This window comes from Mirounga leonina, unplaced genomic scaffold (genome assembly GCF_011800145.1).
Source record: "Mirounga leonina isolate KUSES-001 unplaced genomic scaffold, KU_Mleo_1.0 Mir_82, whole genome shotgun sequence".
NCBI lineage: Eukaryota > Metazoa > Chordata > Mammalia > Carnivora > Phocidae > Mirounga > Mirounga leonina.
The window spans coordinates 26,155,157-26,180,878 of NW_023270825.1; the positions used below are offsets into that span (position 1 = coordinate 26,155,157).

The 25,722-nt window shown below is 48.6% G+C and overlaps 2 long non-coding RNA genes and 1 other non-coding gene across 3 annotated transcripts; all 3 read right to left on the reverse strand.

Annotated features, from left to right (window-relative positions):
- Positions 1-1,179: 1,179 nt before the first annotated feature.
- Positions 1,180-13,045, reverse strand: LOC118002136. Its single transcript, XR_004676957.1, has 3 exons — positions 12,766-13,045; positions 2,044-2,761; positions 1,180-1,944 (listed from the first exon to the last, which is right to left on the reverse strand). It is a non-coding gene; the product is annotated as an uncharacterized LOC118002136 (long non-coding RNA).
- A 558-nt stretch (positions 13,046-13,603) lies between these two features.
- LOC118002759 lies at positions 13,604-13,731 on the reverse strand. The gene has a single exon (XR_004677147.1). It is a non-coding gene; the product is annotated as a small nucleolar RNA SNORA17 (small nucleolar RNA).
- Positions 13,732-23,499: 9,768 nt separating this feature from the next.
- Positions 23,500-25,601, reverse strand: LOC118002135. Its single transcript, XR_004676956.1, has 2 exons — positions 25,403-25,601; positions 23,500-23,897 (listed from the first exon to the last, which is right to left on the reverse strand). It is a non-coding gene; the product is annotated as an uncharacterized LOC118002135 (long non-coding RNA).
- Positions 25,602-25,722: the final 121 nt, after the last annotated feature.

A 25,722-nucleotide genomic window follows, 5' to 3' on the forward strand; every position in this document is an offset into this window, starting at 1 on the left:
ATTGACACTTGGCAAAACTGAGGCTCAGAAAAGTTAATGGGCCATGGGGAAGGGGGGAAATTGGGAGACCCCCTAATTGCCGTACCATTCAAGCTAATTCAGATAACCTGTGCATTTTCCTTGTCCCCTGCCGCTGATTTTTATTTGAGCCACAAAGATTTCAGAGACACAAAGGTGCTATTTTAGGAGTTGGGCACATTTAGATACTGTAGATTACCTGTTTTTCAGAGACAAATTGATAAGCAGTCTTTTTACAGCTCAGCATTTCCCTAGGAAGTAAGCACAGCCTCGCGAGGACTCACTACTGACCACGGGTATATCCCCACCAGCTCCACATTGGCTACTATCACCATGAAGCATCATGGGTGAACTTTTTAAAAAGCAAGCTTTGTGTTCTGTGCTTTTGCAGTTTCTCCACGTTATCCAGTTGCCATCAGCTTTCGTTAATCATTTCAAACACCCCTATATCCTGGGCACACTGCTAACCCTTCTTTCCACACCAATCCCATTTTGTGGATGAGGAAACTGAGGGCCAGGGAGGATGTTACTCACTCCAGATCATACAACTAGTCAGTTGCAGAGCCAGATTTCCTGCCTCCAAGACCAGAACCTGTTTTTACATCATTCTCAGTGAAAACTCTCACCTGAGTAGGCAGTAAGGCATCTCTTAAATCAATTTTTGAAAAACTTTCAAACCTGTAAATGGGCACTTTCTTCATACAAAAATACAGAAACATGTATTTGTCCATCTCATTGACAACCTTTGTAACATAATCTCTCTGGGCCTCAAGCTTCTCATCTCTATTTTTTATTATTTTTTTAAGATTTTATTTATTTATTTGAGAGAGAGCATGAGAGGGAGGAGGGTTAGAGGGAGAAGCAGGCTCTTTGCTGAGCAGGGAGCCCGACGCGGGGCTCGATCCCGGGACTCCAGGATCATGACCTGAGCCGAAGGCAGCCGCTTAACCAACTGAGCCACCCAGGCGCCCCAAGCTTCTCATCTCTAAAACATGAGGAAGATAGTTTCTGTATCATGGAACCGTTCTGAGGACTAAGTGGGACAGTGTATGTAAGACACCTAATATCATGCCTGGCATATGATAGGCATTAAATAAATGATATTTATTAGCAGTGGCAATATTTATTTATTGACTACTGTTTTCCAAGCCTTATGCTGTGTATTATAAAATAGTATATATAATAAGAATCTGACATCATATGTGGAAAATACATGTACCTATATATAATACATATTTACACACAAACACACACACACATATATATATATGAATGATCGGAGTATACAGAAAATAGTCTAGAGTGACATAAACCAAAAATATTAACAGTGATTATAGGAGGCTTTCATTTCCTTCTGCACCTTTATGTATTTCCCCAATTTTTCTATAAAAACCATGGATGGATTATTTTTGTAATCAAAATATAGAAAATCTTGGGAAATCCATTTGAAATGCATTTCATTTTGGAATGAGAGGAATGCTTTATTTCAAAGAAGCAATAAAAGTTTAAAACCTTTTAAAAGGTGCACTAGCTTAATAGTCCCGGGAGGAAGAAGTAGCTTTTCCTGCAAAGCTGAGCAAACCCAGCTGACTTCACAGGCGGTTGCTGTGACACCTGGTTCTAGAACAAGGACCTTAGGATTGGAAAGGGAAGACTTTTCAGTGGCAACCGCCCATCTGACGGCTCCAATCTCATTTGTAGTTGTTCTGAGGCCAAGCCCCGCTAGGACTCCGAGCCCTCCTGCATCTCATCACACCTTCACCGTGACGTATGCCTCCTTCCCGAGTAGAGACCCCACACGGATGCAGGTGCAGCTGCAACTGGCTGCCCGCAGCTCTCCCCACCTGGGAAGGCAGATCCAGCTGCGAAGTCAGGACCCACCTGGGCCGGCTGGACAGCAGTGTCCAGGGACTGAAGGGGTGGCATCTGGGGAGGGAAGCAGAGAGAAGAGGAAGTGGTAGAGCAGCGCTTGGGAGAGGGGCAGAGTGCTTCTGCTTCCCAAGGAATTTCCCATCCAGTCCTCACCATGGACTCGGGGGGTCGTTGGGAAGTCCGTCTTGCAAGACTTGCTCAAGTCCCACGGCTAGTGTGAGGAGAGAAGCTACCCAGCGTGCATGCATGCATGCGCTTTATTTCAGACGGCCCCAGAGCAAATGTTGCAGGAGGGGTGAGGACCGTGGCCAGTCGGAGAGCTGAGCTAAAACAGGGCCAGCTTTTCAGCTCCAGGGGCTGTGCCATGCCTGAGTGCAGGCCCACGGTGGCCGGGTCTTCTGACTCTCTTGTGAAATGTCTCCGCTTCTGGATGTTGGATTCATCTTCAAAGTAAAATCAAATGAAGGCATTTGCAGGTCAGCCAGACACCCCCCACCCCGAAGGCTGAGTGTGGCCAACCAACCTGAGCCCTCGGCCTCACGGGTTGCCTGGGTCAGAGTCAGGCTGCCCGGCCTCTCCAGCAGTGCGTCTTCTGCCTGCTGCCTGGAAGTGTCATGGATTTCAGGCTCCCCTGGAGAAGAGCTGATGCTTCCCATCGGGCTGGGGAGGTAACCCCAGAGAAATAAGAAAAGGGGGTGATGACAGGTCCAAGAAGAACATGGCCTAGGTCCAAATGAAACAGGAGAGCTGAGCGCCGGATTGGTATCAAGTTCTCTCTGACCACAGACCCTTTATTCTGGTAGGTAGGCTGAGTCCATCAGCAGACATTGCTTCGGTGATGACTATACATTCACTTATACCAGGCGAGACCCTGGGGATAAAGTCAGGAACAGAAAAGGAAAAATCCTGCTCCAAAAAGTTTACAGTGGAGAGAAAGGAGGCAGAAAATAACCAAGTACATACTCCCTCAGGGCAGAAAGTCCCAGGAAGAAAAGGGGTTTTTTTGTTTTGTTTTGCTGTTGTTGTTGTTGTTGTTTTAGATTTTATTTATTTAATCGACAGAGAGAGACACAGCGAGAGAGGGAACACAAGGAGGGGGAGTGAGAGAGGGAGAAGCAGACTCCCCAAGGAGCAGGGAGCCCGATGCGGGGCTCGATCCCAGGACCCTGGGATCATGACATAAGCCGAAGGCAGACACTTAACCTACTGAGTCACCCAGGCGCCCCCCAGGAAGAAAAGTTAAGCGGGCTAAGGAAGCCAGGGCACATGGACCCAAAGGCCTCTCTGATAAGGTGAGGTTTGGACAGAGACCTGACTTGACTGACAAGCCATGTGGATTTCTGGGTACAAGCAGTTTGGGAACAGTAGGTGCAAAGGCCGTGAGGCAGGAGGACACATGACACAGGAAGAGCCATGAGTCAGTGTGCCTGGAGCGGAAAGGAGAGAAGGGTGAGATGAGGTCAGAAGAGGTAAGCAGAGGTGAGCAGGGAGGAGAGGGCTCCGTTATGTAGGACCATGTCGGCCATTGTCAGGACAGGTTCTACGGATAAGACAATAATGAGAGCTGCCCTCAGCCCTCAAGGGACTTACAGCTTAACTCTGGGACCGCTGTATCCCCCCCCCCATCCCCTTGTAAGTACTTGTCATCCTGAATTCTCCTCATGCCCCCATCGGTCTCAGAGCCATATAGCTGCAGGTGGGACACTTCAGGGATTCGATTCTGCGGTCACTCCAGGTGTGGGTGCCCAGCAAGTGACTCAGACCTTGTAGGCTAATGCCCTTGCTGAGCAGGCCTCAATCCCCTGATCTTGAACCCAAATAGCCTTCCCCAGACCCCAGAGGCTGTGGCGTGACAGGACTCAAGCAAAGCTCCTCTGAAGAGACCACTAACACCTGCTCTTTGGCTAACAATGACCTCTAATGGGCCCCAGGGGCCCCAGAGTGGGGACAGCAAGGATTTTCCCCCAGCTGCAGAATGTCCTTTTCTGGGTCTCTTGAAATTCACCCTGTGGTGACACAGCCAGCACCGGGCAGTGACTAACCCGGGTTTGAGGTGAGTCTTTCCATGATGGGGCAATGAAGCTTTGGAAAAAGCCCCCTGCTGCAGGGGTTTTCCTTCTCCTGTGTGCGCTGGCTCATCCTGAAGTCACAGAATTCTTACCTTCCTCTTCCCCATTTTCCGAAGCCCATACATACCCTGTTCCTGTGGGAAAAGGAGCGGGGCAGCTCCTGCAAGCTCCAGAATCCAGCTCTTCATCACTCTGCTCTGCCGCCCCTGAGCGCTTGCTCGCCTCCTGCCTTCTCAGGGGCTAGAGCTTCAAGGCCTGTCACCACGGCAAGTGCCCATATCCTGGGAGCCCACACTCCAGTGGGTGGAGGACAGACAAACTGACACTCGTAGTGCAACACGGCATGTATCCTAACAGAGATCAGTCCCGGGCCCTGGCGGGGGGGTAGGGGTTGGAGACTGGGACAGATGAGGAAAGGCTGCCCAGAGCTGGTGGCAGGGAGTCTAGAATCAGACACTGAGTTGATGAGAAGCAGGCATAGGACAATGAACAGACAGATGGAACAGCATGTGCAAAGACATGAGAAAAGGAGGTGCATTCAAGCTCTTATGAGCGGATGATGGCGTGGCGGACTATATTCTTGTTTACATTTCCACACTCTGATGAACTCAGGCAGGACAATGGGACTTCCTTGGCCACTGAAATTTGAGCAGAAGTGACACCCATTCATTCCCAGACAGAAATGCATGGTTCAAGAGCCAGTGTCCTCTTTCTCTACCCCTGCAATCGTGGAACCCTGTCAACATAGAGCTTCTCCCAGCCTGGATCCCTGAGTGACTACAATGAATAGACCCCCCTGCTGGTCTGAATGGCCACGTACCATGAGCAAGAAATGAACCCGATGGCTCATTTGTTACTTCAGCACAACCTAGCCTGTTCCTCACTGGTACTATTGACCTGGCTCCAGAGGGCTCATGGGGGGGGCGGGGGAGGTGTCAGGAGACGAGCCTGCATGTGTATGCGACCAGCTAGACACCCTATTATTCTTTCTCCAGATCTTAGCTAGCAGCACAGGCTGTATGTGAGTGGATTAGAATCCTAGCTTTGTCATTTACTAGTTCTGAGAGTTTGGGAAGTGCCGTTAAATCCTTTGAGCCCAAGTTTATCCATCTGTAAACTGAGAATAATGAAAGTAATATTACCTAGGGCGCCTGGGTGGCTCAGTCATTAAGTGTCTGCCTTGGGCTCAGGTCATGATCCCAGGGTCCTGGGATCGAGCCCCGCGTCGGGCTCTCTGCTCCGCGGGGAGCCTGCTTCTCCCTCTCCCACTCCCCCTGCTTGTGGAAGTTCCCTCTCTCGCTGTGTCTCTCCCTGTCGAATAAATAAATAAAATCTTTAAAAAAAAAAAAAAGAAAGAAAGAAAGTAATATTACCTACTTCACAGGGCTGCTGGGTTTCCTGAGTACATCAGTGCTGGATCTTCCCTCTCCCCACTTACGACCCTTTCACAGCCTGGTCCCAGTCACAAGGGTACATATTTAAAATGCAAATTCCTCACCCCCACCCTAGACCTGCTGAGTCTGAATCTCTGCAGGTGAGGCCCAGAAACCTGTGCTTTTTAGCAAGCCCTCCACGTAGTGTTTTTTGCATGTTAGAGTTTAGGAACCACTGCCCTTAAAGTTTTGATAGACAGTCAAAACCTCTGCCCTAAGGAGGGATCATTGCTTGGAGGCTGGCTTGGTCTGAATCCAAGAATCTTCAGCCTGCTGCTGATCAGGTGGCCACAGTGCCTTGCACAAAAGCCAGAGGCTTAGAAGCTCTGTATTACTTAGAGAGCAGGTAACCTCACTTGGAGCCTGCTCAGTGTGTACGACTCCAGCATTAACCAGCCCTCTGCAGCCAGCCTCAGTCTGTGCTGAGCTTTTTAGGAGGTGTTCTTCTCCGAGGGAGACCCTTCAGCAACGCACCTCTCCCCACCCCTGCCCACCCCAGCCTGGCCTAGGGATCCTGGGCATGTGGTACCAGTCCCTTTTCCGTCAGGACAAGGCTGATTCTTAAGAGAATCAGGTAAGATTGAGACCAGGAAGAGGGCTGCGAAACTAGGCCTTCTGAGTGAATAGAGCTGCCCAAAGGCTGCCGAGGACAGAGATGCTTGAAGCTATCCATAGTAGTGCCCAGACCAGGCCCAGCTGCCCTCCTTGCCAGCAGCTTCCTCCCAACACATACCACCGCCATACGGCTCTCTTCCTAGACATTGCTCCAATCACACATATGCTCGAGAGCACACCATGGCTCCCTATGGCTTCCTGCCCATGGAATCAGGTGTTAACTTCTTGCTCTGGCTTCAGACCTTTCCAAGTCATATGGCATCGTGCCTTTCCAGTCCTTTCTCCCACTACTTTCCCAACCTACTAAGTTCTCTCTTCCCTCCCTTACCACTGTAACCCACCTGGGAGGGGAGTTCAGACCAACCACCCGTAGCAGATGCTGCCAATGCCCCAGCCAGACCTCCTTTCCTAGGCTGGCGCATCCATTCCCTAACACCAGGTACAAAAGACCGGCCCTCTTGCCTCAAGGAAGGTCAGACCTGCAGAGTATCCACGCTTTGCAGCTCTCCATGGCACCAGGCTGAGGTTACACATCAGCTGAACCTCATCTTTGTGTGGCCTCTTCCCTTCTCCCATCCTGTTTTTCTCACTTCCTCACAGACTTTGTCTCCAGACAGAACCCCCTCATAAATCACTTGCACAAAAATTTATGTCTTGGGAGCCTGGGTGGCTCAGTTGTTAAGCGTCTGCCTTCGGCTCAGGTCATGATCCCAGGGTCCTGGGATCAAGTCCCACATCGGGCTCCCTGCTCTGTGGGGAGCCTGCTTCTCCTTCTCCCCCTCCCCCTGCTGGTGTTCCCTCTCTTGCTGTGTCTCTCTCTGTCAAATAAATAAATAAAATCTTTAAAAAAAAAAAAATTTATGTCTTGGGCTTTGCTTCCAGGAAGCCTGAGCTACGACTCCCATGTCATTTGTGAAGTTTCCTGGAGGCAATGGTAGCTTCTGACACCTCCAGGCAGCCTATGCCAGAGGTCATGGAACAGAAAGGCTCACGGGCCAAATGAAGATGCTTGAGTCTCGGCATTTATTTAATCAAGTTAGAACACACACTGGAAAGAAGCAAGGCAAAGAGACAGGACAGGTGAACACCCGTAGGATAAGTGCCAGCAGGTAGAAGGATCACCCTAGCTGAATCCTGGGTCACACAACATTCTATCTCTTGTTCTCTCTCCACCACAGCAGCTTTCTCTCCTGCTGGTGTGGCTGCAGAGGTCAGCGTTGAGGGCAAGCCAAGGCAACCGGCTGGAGGGGGGGCCTGAAGTTCACACACAAACCGCCTCTATGGGGAAGACTCGGGGCCAAGGGCACCTGTTCACACTGCAGCACCCCAATGAATCTCCTGAGCAGCTGCAGGTTTTATCTGTGTTTCTTGGGGTGTCACCACTGAGTGGCCAACATAGGAGTGACGTTGCTTCAATCTAGAGAAGACATGATCCACGCCTTATAAATATTTAAGGTTTACTTGGTCTTCTTACTCCTTGTCTACAAGTAACGTTCTCATTTGATCTATATTCAACCCATATATGTTCTCTTTATTCTACTGTGTCTAAAAAATCTCATAAGCTACTTGCTTCTATACTTAATTTATCTCATTTTCTAGAGCAAAATTGAATATTCATAAATAACCTGGCAAACAAGACAGTTGCCTTTTCCTGAGTTACCATCTCCTCCTACCCACTGGTCTCCAGAGCTTTGTGTCAACCCGAATATAAAACCACAACCTTCAGTAACAGGACTAGAACTCAACTCAAGTTCTGAGAACTGGTCTGTCTGGTTCTAAATCCACTGTACTGGGGAACGTGTTGTTTGGTAACATGGCTGATCTCCCCTGCACATGGTAGGGACCTGACTTCTCTCTCTCTCTCTCTCTCTCTCTCTCTCTCTCTCTCACACACACACACACACACACACACACACACACACACCCCATGCTTGCCCGTGGTGGGCCCTTGAATGATGCTGTGGGATTCAGCTGAATCCATCAGCATTTTAGAGAAAGCACAGCCAGTTTGCTTTCCTGCGTCACCATCACTTGGCTTAAAAAGCCAGAAGACAGAAACAAGCTTCCCCCTCCAGCAAAGCTATGAGCAGGGTATGTGCTAAATCCTGGTTTTCATTTGCCAGATTCAGCCTGTGAATACCAGTGTCCCAATAGCTCTCCAGATTCAAGAAAGCAAACTCCTGCCCCCATGTGACTATAAAACCAGGAGCCTCCATCCCTTTCCAACTGGTCCACCCATCACAGCACTAAAAACTGAGTTTTTGTATGTGAAAAGTGCTTGCCAGATTCCCAAAACAGCTGTGGCAGGAAATTGAATAACAAGGTAAAAGTGTAACCCTGTACTACACCCTTAATATTGGAGGGGAGAGGGTGGTACAGTCCATTAAGAAAGAAAAATCTAAAAAGAAAAATCTAAAAAAAAAAAAAGAAAGAAAGAAAACTCTTACTGTTGACCAGTCAAGCTCATACACAGAGCTCTACTTGAGGTTCAAGTCACCAAGTCCAACCCAGAACTGGAGACGAGGATTTGAGAAGGATTCCCCTGCTCCACATAACAACCCTTCAGCTCCACAAAACATGTGTGGTCATTCTAGCCATTCTGCACTGCCCCGTATGGTCACCCTTTCCCAGTTAGTAAGAAAACCTCTTTACACACTTTCTCTTCTTTTCTCTATCACTTAGGATGCTTTTGGATGAGGATGAGGGTGAGGATAACAGCGAACATTTATTGAGTAGGTTGTGTTCCTGAGAAGAAACTCAGAGACCAGCATGCATGATGTGCTGTTGGGATTAACATCCACAGAAAGGGAGAAAAAAGAAGCAGAATTGGGCAGAGGGAGAAGTTGAACTGAGATGGAAGCCCAACAAAGACGTCCATCAACCCCAGGGAGAGTTCCAGAACCAGTGTGACCTTTCAGAGTGGTCCTGAGTTGAGGCAAGGGGTCCAGCACTTATAGTTCCTCATAGATCAGTCGTGGGATGTAGACTGTTCCCAGAAAGAGACCCTGGCCTTGGGGCAACATGGTCATCTTCCCCTGGGGCAATACTTGTAAAGCACTCCCTATGGCTGGGAGAAATAAGGCATTCCCAAAGCGTGGGTGGCATATCAGAGCCCCTGCATCAAGCACATACTCATGCCCAGTCTTGTCCCACACCCTTCACATTCTCTCATTTAATCCTCACAACAATCCTATGAGGTAGGCAGTAGAATTATCCCCTTTTTGTGTGCGGAAACTGATGCACAGAGAGGTTTAGTAACTTGCCTGATGTCACACAGCCACAGAGTTGTGGAGCCAGGATTTAAACCTAGGCAGACTGATTCTGGTGATCATCAGCCCACCACTCCTCCCATGCTAGTAAAAGAGAAGCCAACAGGGGCGTCTGGGTGGCTCAGTCGTTGGGCGTCTGCCTTCGGCTCGGGTCATGATCCCAGGGTCCTGGGATCGAGCCCCACATCGGGCTCCCTGCTCTGCGGGAGGCCTGCTTCTCCCTCTCACACTCCCCTTGCTTGTGTTCCCTCTCTCGCTGCCTCTCTCTCTGTCAAATAAATAAAATCTTTAAAAAAAAAGAGAGAGAGAAGCCAACAAAAACTGGACAGAGATTTTTTTTCCCCCAAAACATGTAGAAGAATATCTAGCACATAATAAGCACTCAAAATGTTTTTGAATGAATGAATTGGTTCACAAAGGGGAAAATCCAATGCTATGTGTTTCGAGAGCAACTGGGAGTCTGGCTCCACTTCTCTGCTCTTCCATGTGTTGGCTTTGTCCTCAGGATGGCTTCCATGGAGGTCACAAGATGGACCCAGGGTTACCTGTCTCCACCAGGAGGGGAGAGAACTTCACTTCTCTATCCATCAGAAGACTCAAGTGTCACACTTTGAACTTCACAATCTGAACTGATCGCAGAGGTAAAAGGATTAAGATGATGCTGATTGTTAGGACAGTCAGGAACCTCCTTGACATCCCACCCAAACCCAGAAGGCAAATATGAGTGCTGGTAGGAAGTGGGGAGAAGAGAAATGGATACTGAGTAGGTAATCAATGAACAACCACTGACCCTTTATCCATGGGCCCCCAAGCTCTTGAACCCTTTGCTCCCCTCGCCAGGGTCTAGCTTCACCTACTCCTCATCCCCTGCCTAAATGTCCCTTGTCTACCTCCATTCTGCAGCTGAGGGTTTGGGGACATGGGCTACCCTTAGATCCTGTGGGAGAAGGGGAACAAGAAGAAAGCAGTCCACTGAGAGTGGGGTCTAGGCTTGGGATGTTTAAGATAATTCTTTACACAATTAGATTAACCACTTTGCAGAGCCTCAGATAAGCCCCTGTGGCCACACTATGTAAAATATGCCATTCCCTCTCCGCTTTCCTTGCCTTATTTTCTTCATAGCCCTTATCTCTGTCTAGACTTCTATTATGTTTATATTTATTCAGTTGTTTGATGTCTTTTTTCTCCACTAGAATAGATGCTCCACAAAGCAACTACTTTATCTCATTCATCCCTGAGTTTTTGTCACCTAAAACAGTGCCCGGCACAAAACATGTCCTCAGTAGACGTTTGTTGGGTGGATGAATGGATAACCAGTGCCTTTGTGTTGCTATGGTAACAGGCTTGGTCCCCTCCTCCACTTTGAATAGCATTACCAAAGACCTTTTTCTGTTATTCCCAACTTCAAAGTGACAGGCACCAGGAAGACAATTAAAGAAAGACAAAAGATGGAATGCCATCCTATCTCAAATAAATCACAGTCTGTCCTCACATGCCAGAGAACATCTGATCCATAGATACTGGTCATCTCTAGGTAGCCCGCGGTTTCAGAGGAAACAAATCAATAAAACCATTTTGTCTGTACAGATTTCACAAGCGTGAAATGTAAGATTTTGACAACAGTCCTTTTCAATTCTTAATAATCATTAAATTGATAGAAATCACACACGCACTACAAGGCCAGCAATGGCTGGCTTGCCTCGGCTAATATTTAATTAGAGGGTGCTGCCTGTCTCAGCCAACATGTGTTCACATGGTTCACAGGCTTGCCAGCCACAGAATAAGGAGAATAATTCTATCACCTTCCACATGGTGATCTGGGAGCACCAGTTAGGGGCGCCTGGGTGGCTCAGTCGGTTCAGCGTCTGCCTTCAGCTCAGGTCGTGATCCCAGGGTCCTGGGATCGAGTCCCACATCGGGCTCCCTGCTCAGCGGGAAGCCTGCTTCTCCCTCTCCTCCCCACTCCTGCTAGCTCTTGCTATCTCTGTCTCTCTCTCAAATAAATAAAATCTTTTTAAAAAAGAAAGAAGGAAGAAAAGGAAAAAAAAAAGACCACAGAATTTGAAGCCAATCTCCCTGGGTTCCAACCCAGCTCCACCTTTTACTGTTGGGTAAGTTGATTGATCCTTCTGTGCCTCCACTTCCTTATTCATACACTGAGGATACTGTTAGTAGCCACGGCACAGGACTGTTGCAAAGATGAATGAGTTATTACATGGGAAGCACTGAGAGGAGCGCGTGGCTCAGAGCGAGCACCATGTAAGCGTTGGCTGTTGGAATGTCTGGTCTTCAGTGTTGAAGAAATCAATCAGGCAAGTCTCCTTCACTTCCACAACCCACTCATACACATGTAATACACACACAACACACGTAACACATCCACAACACATACAACATACAACACAGAGAGAATAAAACATACAAGATGCACAACACACACACACACACACACACATACATAACACAGCCAAGCATTTTCATACTCTGTGCTTGGGGGTTTCATCCAACTTTAGAGCCAGATCCCTGCTAAGATACTCAGGGTATTCATCGCTCTTCCCCACTGCATGTCAATGGGACATCATGCAACGTCATGATAAAGCAATTTACCAACTGCTCATTCAAATTGCTCCCAGAGCGAAATAGTCATTACCAATTGTGTTTCAGAAGCTTCTCAGCAATAGTGTCTTCGCCAGTGTAGTGTGGTGTTCTGGTGCAGAGCTCTGGAGTGAGACCTGAGTTCAAATCCTGACGTTACTACTTACCAACTGTGTGACTAGGGGTGAGCTGCTAAACTGCTCTGGCTGTAACATTATTCTCATTTTATGGACGAGGAAACAAAGAACCAGAAAGAACAAACTGCTAAACGTGACCCTCATGTGGTTATCCACAAAGATTTACCTTGCATGGTCGTCATAAGAAATGAAAAGATAGGGTACGTATCTAGACGAGGGCTTGGCACATGCTAATAGATGCTAACATAGTATGTTGGGTAAGTGGCGGTGGGGGTGATGAATTTCTTAGAGTATTTCTTCTAGTGGGAAAAAAAAAGTCTCTTTGACTAAATGGTTAACCATTAATGAAACTGATGGTGACCTGAGTTCCACCAGCACATTTGGGTTCCAGATCCCATAAACTTTGACCCAGCATTGTGTTGTAACTATACCATTTCCCTTCGTGAAATTTGAGAGGTGATGTTTTGACATTTGTTTCATTTCGTTTCATTTCCTCCTGATGGGTGGGCTTAACTTGTTTCTCAATTTAGGCAAAGCAAAAGGGAGAAGTATTTTAAATCGCTGTGATCGCCCAAGTCGGTCCTACCCTCTGGTCCCGGAGAAGGAGCCCCAAGTTCTTTTCTCCTCTCCTACAGTATTTGGGCTTTTTCCAGTTCCTGCGATTGCCAAATATCATCCTTTCCTTTGTTTCGCCCCTCCTTCATCTTGCCCCCAGCATTTGGGTGCCTTAACAAGGAGTTTTGAAATAATATCTTACCCATATTTCACGTTCTTGTGGTGCCTTTCTGTTCACTCGGTGCTTGCACGTCCATTCCTCATTCCTGGCTGAGGGAAGACGTCCGTCCTCCCTATGATGGCACAGCTAAGGCTCACAGAGGTGAACCAGCAAGCCCTGGGCGTCGGCTGTCAAACAGACACCACGGTCTCCTGGTACAACAAGAAGGCAGCCTTTAACTGAGACACTTGAAATTGCGGTAAAATCTGGGGCACCTGGGTAGCTCAGTCGGCTAAGCGTCTGCTCAGGTCATGACCCCAGAGTCCTGGGATCGAGCCCCGCATCGGGCTCCCTGCTCAGCGGGGAGTCTGCCTCTCCCTCTCCCACTCCTCCTGCTTGTGTTCCCTCTCTCACTGTGTCTCTCTCTGTCAAATAAATAAATAAAATCTTAAAAATAAATAAATAAATAAAAACCGTGGTAAAATCTACATAACACAGAATGTACCATTTTAATCATTGTCCAGTATACAGTTGAGTGGTGCTAAGCACATTCACGTTGTTGGGCAGCCCTCACCACCATCCATCTCCGGAACTATTTTCATCTTCCCAAACTGAAGCTCTGGACCCATTAAACATCACTCCCTCCTTCCCTTCCCCAGCCCCTGGGAACCACCTTTCCACCTTCTGTCTCTACAGTGTGACTGCTCTGGGGACCCCACATAGGAGGACTCACACAGCGGTTGTCCTTTGGTGTGGCAGACGCTTTGGCAGCGAGATTGCTAGAGGACGTACCACGATTCTTTCCTCCACGGCATTTGTTTTGCTAATATGGCACATTAGCCAGAAAGAATGTCTTTTTTTTTTTTTTTTTTTTTGGTCAAGTGTCAGACTATTAATTATCCAGATGCTCACAGGCCAGAACACTGAGTGTAGACAAGCCTCTCTTTCTGCCACCTAATGACACAAGTCTAACACACCAGCCACATCTGCAATGCCTCTGAGGGCAGGAAGGTGCCTATTCTTTACCCTAAAGTAACCTATCCTCACAGACACCAGCACCTCGCAGGCCCTGCCCTGCAAAGCAGATGTTTTCTAACGTTTTGTTTTACGCTGAATGCTGTTCGTTCCTCTTGCCCTCCAAGTAATTACTTGACTTGTGGACATCAGCAAAAAGAAAAGAGAGAAGAGAGGAGAGGAGGGCAGGGGAGAGGAGAGGAGAGCAGGGGAGAGGAGAGGAGGGCAGGGGAGGGAAAGGGAGGGGAGAAGAGAAAAAAGAGAGGAAAGAGAAGACAAGAGGAGAGAAGAAAATAAAAGAAAAAAGAAAAGATGAGAAAAGAAAAAGAGCTTCTGGAGAAAGACGTAGGCATTTTCATGTTCCACCCCTGACAGTCCCAAAGACCCCCTCTCATCCACTGGCCTGTGTGTCGTCGTCATCGTCGTTGTTGTTGTTTTGGTTTGGTTTTTTTTGTTTTAAAGAACTCTGATCTGCTTCAATTCATGTTTTGCCAAGAAAGCTAACACAGCTGCAGACCCCTTCTGCCCGGAATGCCTTCCAGCCTTCCCAGAGGCCTCTCCGCTCCTTCGGGGGCCACTTCCCTCCCTCCCGGGCTGGCCAGCCTCTCCCGGCCCACTGCCCCCCCCACAGCCCCCGCCGTCCACCGGCTCCTGCGAGAAGGCACCTCTCGGAGTGGCCGTGCCTTCTCTGTGCCTTTCCATTTCTTCCTGGGAGAAGCGCAGGCCCCCTCGGGCACCGCAGCCCCCCTCCGTAGGCCTCCCCCTCAGAAAACTGGCTCTGCTGCCCGCTGGTAAACGGGCTGGCTGTCACCATGACAACAGCCTGGCCCAGAGCCTGGATGACGCCAGGCCTGACTCCCCTCCCAGCCTCACCCAAATCTGTTTGTTCAAGTTCCAGCTGCATTTGTTGGGCTTCGTTCTGCTCGTCCGTTTGAGGCAGCTCCGCTGCTGATTGGCGGCCGGGGACTGGGCTTAGACTCCCCGGGAAGTCAGCTCCCTGCCCGGGCAGGAATTTCCTGACGCCCTGGGGTATTTCCCCATCACAGGAAGGAGAGCTACAAGAGCCTTTCAGGCGAGGCAGAGCCCATAGGAAGCCAAGGCATCAGATCATCCCTGAGTGCTTTGATCCCTCTGGCGACATCAGACTTCAAGCAACGACGCTCTAACTAACCCGCCTTGGCTCCGTGACGCTACACTCTTGACTAAGCCAGCTTGCTGTTTGATAAAACTAAAGAAGCAATGCACCATGTTGACAGAACAGCGCAGCTGTGCATTAACATCAAAATAAATAAAACCAGGGGCACCTGGGTGGCTCAGTCCATCCAGCGTCTGCCTTCAGCTCAGGTCATGATCCCAGCATCCTGGGATCGAGCCCCCGCGTCTGGCTCCCGGCTCAGCGGGAAGCGTGCTTCTCCCTCTCCCTCTGCTGCTCCCCTCTGCTTGCTGTCTCTCCTGCTCTCTCTCACTCAAATAAATAAAATCGTTAATGGGACGCCTGGGTGGCTCAGTCGGTTAAGGGTCTGCCTTCGGCTCAGGTCCTGATCCCAGTGTCCTGGGATCGAGTCCCGCATTGGGCTCCCTGCTCCGCGGGGAGCCTGCTTCTCCCTCTGCCTCTGTCTCTCTCTCTGTCTCTCATGAATAAATAAATAAAATCTTTAAAAAAATAAAATAAAATAAAATCGTTAAAAACAGTAAATAAATAAATTAATTAATTAAAAAAACCAGGAAGAAAAAGAAACATGTGGATTTTTGAGGAACAGTTTAAGTGAATGTAGCAATAAACACCCAAGTGAATTTTCACCTCAACATTCGGGGTGGTTTTGCTTCTGTTATTTGGATAACTGTAGAAGCAGGAACCTGGAGCATCGTTTGTGACCAATTTGAAAACACACTGTCTTGCCTTTTGTCATATCATCAGGTTTTTCTCTCCCAAATAACTCATTTTGGGAATTTGCTTGGCCTCTAGGGCTCCTGAGTTTACCCCAGCTTCTCTGATTTGCAATATACAAGGGGCTTCTTGAATGTCACCCTTTGAAGCTGTGTCAGGAGCCCAGCTCCTCATCTATAAAATGGGAGTAAGTTATGCCACCCAGCCCGGCTGTCAAGTACTTAGCTTAGTCTTGGCACTGACCGAGCTACTATCATCATCAACTCCTACCAATGCCTGTTTTCTGAGGATCCTGACACTCTTTATAAAAATTACATCAGGGGCAGCTGGGTGGCTCAGTCGGTTGAGCGTCTGCCTTCGGCTCAGGTCATGGTCCCAGGGTCCTGGGATCGAGCCCCGCGTCGGGCTCCCTGCTCGGCGGGGAGCCTGCTTCTCCCTCTGCCTGCCACTCTGCCTACTTGTGCTCTCTATATCTCTCTGTCAAATAAATAAATAAAATCTTTAAAAAAAAAATTACATCATTGATTCAACAAATATGTATTTAATAAATATTTACTAAGCCTCAATTGGCCAGGCACTCTGCTAGCCACAAGTGATAAAGTGATAGAAACAGACACAGTTCCAGCCCTTGGTAGCTTCTGGACTAGTGAGGGCAACAGGCACAAAAATAACCACACAAAATGGAAAATTACATCTGTGTCCTCTGAGTAAAGCCATCTTAGACCCTCCAGACCAGCCTATCTCCCAGCTGAATAACACAGAGGACATCAGCCTTTGCCATATTGAGCAGAAGAATTTCCTGGCCAATGCCTGTCTTAGTTCCTAACTCACAAAATCATGAGATATAATAAACTGGTTGCTGTTTTAAGCACTGCTCTCCCCAAAAATAAATTATCTGTATTAAGTGCCTACAGCATTAAAAGAACATGAAATGGAGGAACTAAACTGCATTTTACCCACTTTTCCTAGTTATAATACAAGAGTTGATGTAAGAATTTAGAATGATTTGGTCACCTAAATCCCAGAGTTTAGAGCAAAGCCCAGAGATGGAAATTCTCAATGCGCAATCCTGCAGAAAGATCCCGGTGGTTCCTTATACCAAATCTTGTTTCGCTGAACACCGCCCTCTCCTGGCCAGGGTCCCTTTCTCCAGTCAGCTATTTGCTCCTTGGGGCTTTAAAGGGATTTATTTGTAGACCAGGATGTCCACTCCTTCATCAAAGGTGTGCTGAGCACCCAGGCCCCCACAGGCTCCCCACTCTTATGGAACTGACAGTCATTTGAACTTCCTGACATTTCTGAGAGTGTAGGGCAAACTTCAGAACTCCTACTTGATGGATAAGATCTTAACTGAGGAAAAAAAAAAAGATCTTTTTTTTTTAAAGATTTATTTATTTATTTATTTGAGAGAGAGAGAATGAGAGAGAGAGAACTCATGAGAGGGGATAGGGTCAGAGGACGAAGCCGACTCCCTGCCAAGCAGGGAGCCCGATGCGGGAGTCGATCCAGGGACTCCAGGATCATGACCTGAGCCGAAGGCAGTCGCTTAACCAACTGAGCCACCCAGGCGCCCAAAAAAAAAAGATCTTAACTGAGTCAGGGACGACAGATAAAACTTTGTTACGTTATTGATAATTTGGGACCAGATTTTAGGGCACAAGGAAACAAAAAACCGCCCCTGAGCATGAGATTGGCCCCAAATTCCTCATTATTCATAGCCACACCCTGCCTCATCACCCTCTACTTCTTAACCTTGAGTTCCCTCCTGCTTGGGAAATCTCCCCATGGTCCCCTGAACCAAGGGCCCCCACCTCTCCATCTCTGTGGCCTCGGGTGCCTTTTCCAGCCATTTCATCTCTGCAGTGATTTCTCCAAAGCCAGCCTCCATTCTCCCTCTTCCCAAAGACCCTACAGCCTTCCCTGAACATCTTGTCCCTTAGTATCCCTGCTACCGTAATGTACATTTGGGAACAGATATCCAGGCAGGTACTTCGATGTACATCCTGTCACATCAAGGGCACAGTCTTTGGAGGGATCAGACTGACCTGGAGTTCAAATCCCAGATCTGCCACCCACTAGGCTGTGTTGTGAGGAAAGTCACGTCACCTTCTCACTCTGATTTTCTTGGGGGCACAACATGGGCAGTAACACCTACCTAACAAGGTTGTTCTGAAACTTAAATAATATGTTTCAAGCACTTGGCACAGAGTAAACACTCAGTATTTTGTATAAGCCCTTTAATGGGTCCAATCTGGGCACCTGCATTAAAAGCAATCTGGCCCTCCAGGCGTGTCCTACAGCCTTGGGCGTGTGGGTAAAGAGATAGAACCCAGGCACTGCGCAGAGAACAGGGCTGATACAAACAGCCTGGTGCCTAAGGCCCACAATATTTTCACAGATCCACGGAAATTGTTTAATTTCTTTTGAAAATCAGAAGAAAAAAATAAACTTTTACATCGAAAAATGACAATATAGGGATGCCAATTAAGCGTCTGCCTTCAGCTCAGGTCATGATCCCAGGGTCCTGGGATCAAGCCCTGCATCAGGCTCCCTGCTCGGCGGGAAGCCTGCTTCTCCCTCTCCCACTCCCCCTGCTTGTGTTCCCTCTCTTGCTGTGTCTCTCTCTGTCAAATAAATAAATAAAATCTTTTTAAAAAATAAAAAATAAAAATGACAATATATTATATATGTTAACATATTTATCTTTATACCAAAACAATCATAAAATACAATTTTCAATTAATTTTTATAGAGGAAGGAGCCCACAGAGGCCAAAACGCCTAGGCTTCATGCAAGTCATTACACATCCCTGATGAAGAAAGGCCTCTGCTATTTAAAAAAAAAAAAAAAGGAAAAGCAAACAGTGGTGAAAGAAGGAAGTCGTTCACTAGCTGAGTGTCAGGGTCCCTCCCAGCCCTAACATCCTTCAGTTCAGGGCATTCCTTTTGCCTCAGCATGGCAGGATCCTTTACAGAGTGCTTGCTTTCTTTTTCTTTCTTTCTTTCTTTCTTTCTTTCTTTCTTTCTTTTTTAAGATTTATTTATTTATTTGAGAGAGAGAGAGCATGAGCGGGAGGGGCAGAGAGAGAGGGAGAGAATCTCCAGCGGACTCCGGACTGAGCTAGGAGCCCCACCTGGGGCTTGATCCCCTGACCCTGAGATCAGGACCTGAGCCGAAACCAAGAGTCGGTCACGCCACCCAGGTGCCCCCAGAGTGCATTCTTAAGAATACATTTCCTAATACTTTCAGAATCTGTGTGCCATCTGCTTTTAGCAGAAGATTTTGTCCCCCAAGAATTGGGTGTGACTTAACAAAATCCCTGTAGGCGCTCTTTATCTACTTGGTCAAGGATTGCCATGCCCTTCAGTGGCCGACAGAGGGCGAAGCGACCCAACCTTAAGGGTGAGCATCCCAGTGACGCCGGGAATAGAAAGCCTCCCTGTTCAACCACAGGCGCCTGACCTGGGAGCTTGCTAGAGATGCAGAATCTTGGACCCAACCCTAGGGAGGATCCTAGACCCCCGCGATCACAATTCCCATGTTAAGAAGATCAGGTTTAAGAGGCACTGATTTCAAGTTTCTAGTCTGAGAAAGGAAAGCCCACTTGCTCAAGGGAAAGGAGGAGGGGAGAGGAACTGGCTAAGGCATCCCTCTCAGCCCCCAAATCTCCTGTTCCTTCAGCCAATCAGCCAGCAGTCAAGATGAGACTGAACCACAGGAGGGATGTAAAAGCATTTTACAGGTCACAAAGCAACTGGTTTCTTCTTCCATTTCAATAAATACTTATTGAGTGCCTACTATGTCCTGGGCATCAGGGATACAATTGTGAGCAAAAAACAGACCCTGTTCCTACCCTGGTGGAGCTTTCAGCCTAGTGGGGACACCAAAGGAGAACCATCACACACATAACTACAGACCTTGATGTTGCCATGTGGGTACAGAGGCCACGAGCCAGTCACAGGAGGGAGGGGAGCTGGTTTATACCAGATGGTCAGGGAAGGCCTCTCTGAGGAAGTGAGCTTTAAGCTTGTGATCTGATGCTGCCTAAAAGTTAGCCAGGCGGGACGCCTGGGTGCCTCAGTCGGTTAAGCATCTGCTTTCAGCTCTGGTCATGATCCCAGAGTCCTGGGATCGAGTCCCACATCGAGCTCCTTGTTTGGCAGGGAGACTGCTTCTCCCTCTCCCTCTGCCTGCCGCTCCCTCTGCTTGTGCTCGCTCTCTCTCTGTCTCTGACAAATTAATGAGTAAAATCTTTTAAAAAAAAAGGGGGAGCACTTGAGTGGCTCAGTCATTAAGCGTCTGCCTTCAGCTCAGGTCATGATCTCAGGGTCCTGGGATCGAGCACCACACTGGGCTCCCTGCTCGACGGGAAGCCTGCTTCTCCCTCTCCCACTCCCCCTGCTTGTGTTCCTGCTCTCACTATCTCTCTCTGTGCGTCAAATAAATACATAAAATCTTAAAAAAAAAAAAAAAAGTTAGCCAGGCAAAGAGTAGGAGTTCCTGGCAGGGGGAAGAGAATGTACGAAGGTCACACAACACAGAGGAACGTCGCACTCAAGGAACCGAAAGAAGACTGGCAGGGAGTGAAGCAACATGGGGCTCAAGCCGCCGGGGGGGGGGGGGGGGGGGGGGGGCCAGAGTGGAGGACAGAGGCTCCGCCCCCCCAAAGTGACTGGCACACACCCCCGCTGCCCACGTCCCTGCTGACATCTCACCCCTGCCCCCTGAGTCCCACTCCCTCCTCTTCTAACCCTTCCTCACCCTCCTCCCCACCAGCCCCTTCACTACCTGTGCACCTCTTCTGTCCCCTCTCCAGCATCTTCGCCATTTACCATTTAAACCTGCCTGAGTTCCCCCCCACCACACTGTCCCAGGCAACCAGACCTCAGTTTCAGGACAACTTCTTCCGCTGAAGGAAAGACAATCCAGACATCAACAGTCCTGACAACCGTCTTAACTACATAGCTACTATCGTTCCAGTTTTATAGTTGAGGAAATTGAAGTGTCGAAAAGGTAAATAATTTCTACAATTACACAGCTAGAAACAGGGTGAGCCAATATGACCTTCCCCTTTGTCACAGGGCCTGAGCACTCTACCTTGGGACTGTCTCTCCTGAGGGCGCAGCTACATTTCAAAAGCCTCAAGGAGCACACTCTTGGCCCACCCCCAAAAGAAATAATCTTGGATGTGCACAAAAAATTAGCTGTGAAGATATTTGCAGCCTTGTCTATAACAGCAAAAAATTTAGAAACTGCCCCAAGGTTATATTTCAACAATGCAGAATTGGTTAAATTGTCGGATGTTTATAACCAGAATCCTATGTAACTAGCGATTGAATTTGATCACATAGAAAAATATGTTCATGATCTATGGTGTAGAAAAAGCAGATTACAAAACATGGTTACAGCGTGGTCCTATTTTCATAAAAACCACAGCATAAAAGCTAAAGACTATAAAGTGTACAGGAAAGGTAAAATAAAAAATAATGACAGTCATTATCTCTGTGATGAGACTACAGGTGATTTTTTATTTTCTTTATTTTGATTGTCTGAATTGTCAAAGATTTCACCAGGAGCATCTATTTCTTTTGGAAAGAGAGGAAAAGCAACAACAACAAAAAAAAAAAAAAAAAACAAGAGAGGGTGTTTGAACCTTCTCATTTATTATCTATTAAAAAAAAAAACCAAACTGCTCTGCTGGGAACATTTTAAAAACATCTTTTCTCCTTACAAAAGCAATAGGTGCTTGCCAAAGACAAAAAATCAGAAAGTACAAACAAGCAAAAAGAAGAAAAACACATTCCCTCTTCGGCCACAGACAACCATTACTGGTACCTTTGTGACTCTTCATAGGTCCTGGGTTTTTTTACAAATAGTTTCTTCCTTTGAGATCTGCTCTGGATGCTAGTCACTGGGCTCCACCCTGTTGCCATCATGAGAAACAGGAGTTTGGAATGGGGCTTACAGATTCCTATGTGATCCCCAAACAGCCCCTAAGGTGGATTTGTCCAGGTCTCAGACTGTGTCTGGGATCCCGGAATAGTGACCTCCTTAGTATAGAGCCTGCCATCAGGGAGCACACAACTCCTCGTGGGTCACAAGGGACAAGCGCAGTCAAGCATGAGGACCGAGGACCATAAGAGTGATGCCCAGCGTGTTTGGGATTGCAACACCGTATCATTGTTGGGATTTTGCAACCCTCCTTCCGCCTTCCCCAAAAGAACTCAAAGGAATACAAACAGCAGATGTGGAAAAGTACTAAATGGGGTATGCAAATGCTGAAGGGAGGCAAGGTTAATTCGGCTTTAAGACTATCACCGCCCCCCCCTTCCCCCAGCCCTTGGAGAATTGCCAGCAATCAGTCCCGGTGTCCTGGGACAGGTTTGGGAATGGCAGCACCGAGGAGCTGTGCAGGCGGGTTCTGCCATGAGGGAGGGCCACACCAGTGCCAGAAGTCCAGGTTGCAGGGCAGGATGTCTCTGGGCCATTCCCACACATGCACACTCCACAAGGACAGGTTTCCGAGGCCCACCCTGCCCACACCCTGTCAAGGAGTGCAGAAGGACCTCTCCGGGGAAGGAGTGCAGAAGGACCTACAACTGGCACCCAGTCCCACTGGATCCACACCCTCAGCGCAGCCTTGGGGCAGAAAATGTTCCTAGAGCTGCTGTACAAACCATTCTTGGTTTCTTCAGCACCTGTGATATCCAGTCATGGCCCAGACCCAGGCCTTGCCCCTCACCACCCCGAGCTCCGTGGCTGAGCTGGCCTTGTGGCTGTTCAACACACTCACTCTTTCTTGAAACATCATAGATTTTGGAGACCCTCTTCTTTAGCATGGCTCCTCTCATCAATAATAACCATCGCTTCTGTTTATTACGCTCCTTCTATGCTTTAGGTACTTCACACGCATGCAATGCACACACCAGTCTTTTGAGGTAGACACAATTATCCTCATTTCACAGATGAGAACACCAAGGCTCCAAGAAGTAGAGCAATTTGCCCAAAGTCACACAACTGCTAACAGAGACAAGAGTCAACTCAGGCCTGCCTGACCCCAAAGTTCTTGCACTGTCTGGAAGGTTGGTGTGAAAGGGAACCGAGAGATGGTATAATAATCTCCATCCCATTTACAAGACACCTTTGCTGGAAAATTCATCTACAAACTGTTATATAGCACTTACGTGCTGGGCACTTGGCAAATAGCAACTCAATTTATCCTCATCCTATTACTAGCAGATGGGTACTTATTTTTACTGATGCGAAACTGACACCCAGAGAAGGGAGTGAACTTGCCTAAGGCCACACAGCAGGTGGTGCAGTCCGGATCCACACCAGGCACTAGGGCCTGGGCGGCCTCTCTGAGCCCAGGAACAGAGGCCTCTCCCTCCTAATTCTTTGTCCTTTGACCTTTCCACACGGCCACCCTCCTCCACATCTCTCTGAGAGTCCACTTCAAACTTCCTCATCCCTCCCTGGGGGATGGTGGTGTTCTCTTGTGAAATTCTTTGTGTAACTACTTATTGTGCAAGGCGATATTTGGTTAGGTCACTAGATTCCCCCAAAGAACTGACAGTTCTGGAAGGCTGGTCGAAGCAAAGGCTTAGAGTTTGCTTTTGCAGAGATTAATCAATTAATTTATCAATTAGTCAGCAAGAGCTTATTGAGAGCAGTTTCTGTCCCCAGCCCTGTGCTGGGCATATGGAGTCTACGAACACAAAGACACACAAACCCGGCTCCCGCCCTCAAGGAAAATGACATATGTAAGTGTGCACTCTGTGTGCTGGGTCTGTGCACAGCTGTATTTTAGAAGATACATAGGAGCGGGAGTAAGAGAGATTGTTATGAAGGAGGCGGAACTTGAAACGGGTTGCAAAAGGGGCAGGGTTTGGATAAGCGGGAAGGAAAAATACAGTCCAGGCAAGAGAAACAACACAAGTTTTTTCTGCATCCAAACGGACCAGATCCTCAGAAATAAACTAGAAAAAGAAAGGGCTGGGATTATTTTTCTTCTGCCAAATTTTGCCATTTCTATCCGAGTGAACAAAGAGCGCTTCCTTCCTCTAGTCACCACCACGGGGCTGCTTCTGGAATTGGAGAAGGGCGCTGTGCCTCACACGTCCACCAGGGGGCAGAGCGGCCGCTTCTATCGCTATAGCCCCGAGTACAATCAGAGGCGGAGGATCCCAGACTCCTCCAATCAGCCGGTGGGGATGGCTGAGGCCCGCGGTGGGCACCAATATTCTCAGTTTGAGCTGCCTTCATACTCAGTCTAGAAGTTAGGGAAGAAATAGAATATGGAATGCAAGAGGAAGTTGGTTGAGACGGGGACATTTGAGGCATTCCCCTACAGAATCCAACCTCTGTGCACCATGAAAAGACCTTACAATGAGCAAAAAAGGGTTCCCACGGGTTCAGGCTACACGCCTTCCGCTGTTGCCTTGGCTGAGAAAAGCTTAATGCAGGGCTTGGGTAACTATGAAAAATGACCTACTGCTAGTCTAAGCCTGGTTTCAGGACAGCCAACTCGGGTTCTCTGGACAAGAGAAGCCATTCCAGCCACTGTAAGGAAGAATACTTGTGGCTTTGGCAGAACACACCTCCTGCACATCACTGCAGGCCCTGGGGTCGGGCTGTGGGCTGTGTAGAGCAGAAGGTGTCCCACTGGCATCCTTTAGGAGGCCTGAAGTCAGTATTTAGCTTTACTGCACAGCCCGCCATCTGAACCAGGCAGCAGAGTCCCCAAGCCACAAGAGCACAGGGGGTTAGAGATGAGGTGGAAAGGACTCTAGTTTGAAGCCAGAAATCCTCATCTCTATCTGTCTCTAACTAGCTGTGCAAGTTTGGGTGGATGAATCAACTTCTCTGAGCCTTAGTTTCCCCATTTGTGAAACAGAAAGGCTGGATTAGAGGGAAATGTCTGACGTGCGTTCCAGCTCTGATATTCTGGAAAACACACAGTCCTCTGGCCAGAGAAACTGGGGAATTGGGGCGAGGAAGGGCGCGCGACTGAGCAGCTTGAAGAGTTAGCCCCGTGCCGGCAGCCAGTCGAGTCCCCAGCAGTGGCCTCTGCGACACTGCCCGCCTCACCCCCGCCCTCAGGGCCTGGCGGCATACACCCACGGCTCCCTCGGAGACTTCTGGAATCTCGCTGGATTCCTCCCAGGAATGCTTATTGCCCTTTACATCTGCAAATCGCTTTACAACAGCAACCCTGCTGCGCGATTATTAATCATCGCAATATTCTTCCTTCCGCCTGTAAGGAATTGCGGGGATCCGGATTTATGAAGGTGAAGTCCGAAGGTAATTTGCCTAGGATTCATTCAATAGTCAGTTAACTGAGTTAATTAAGCGCCTCATACGAGCAAGGCTCAAAGAGCCACACATATGCAGTTACTATAAGGATCAGAATTGTAGGAGTCCTCAGCGAGCTTCACTGACATTCCAATTATGCCACGGGGATACGGGATAGTTCGAAGGTGATGGACGATCCCCCCCCCCCCCCCCCAAACCTGACTGAGACCGCTGTAAACAGTACGATCACTCCACCCACCCCTACAGCTCATTTTACCAGGCCGGGTAAAGGGAAGTGACCCTTCCCAAGGTCACTTATCTCCCAAGGGGCAACACTGATCCCAGAGCCTCCAGCTTCAAAGCTTTCCACTGCGCCACGGGCGAGAATTTTGTTCGAGCCTATAAAATAAGAGTTAGGCTAGCGATGGCTCTTTCCATGATTTCCGGCACCGAGTGAGAAAATCGTGATCCGAGCTCACCCACCCGGGACGGACGAGACAGCCCCAAATCTTGTCTGCAGCCTCAAAGAGTCAACGAATATTTGCAGACCTCAGCGCTCATCCGATCACCCACGCCCTCTCTAGGGCTCCCTAACGCCCCCGTTCCTCGCCGCACCTTGGATCTGCGGGAAGGGGCGGGGGCGGGGGGCGCATGACAGAGAGCGTCCGGCAGCACCCCCGCGAGGGCGTGGCCGGGAGCAGGGGGCGGGGGGAGGTGGGAGCCCGGCTCGCAGCCTCCTACCGACCGGCGACTCGCGGGCTACGCCAAATATGGGCAGAGCGGAAGCGGCGGGCAGACGTCAC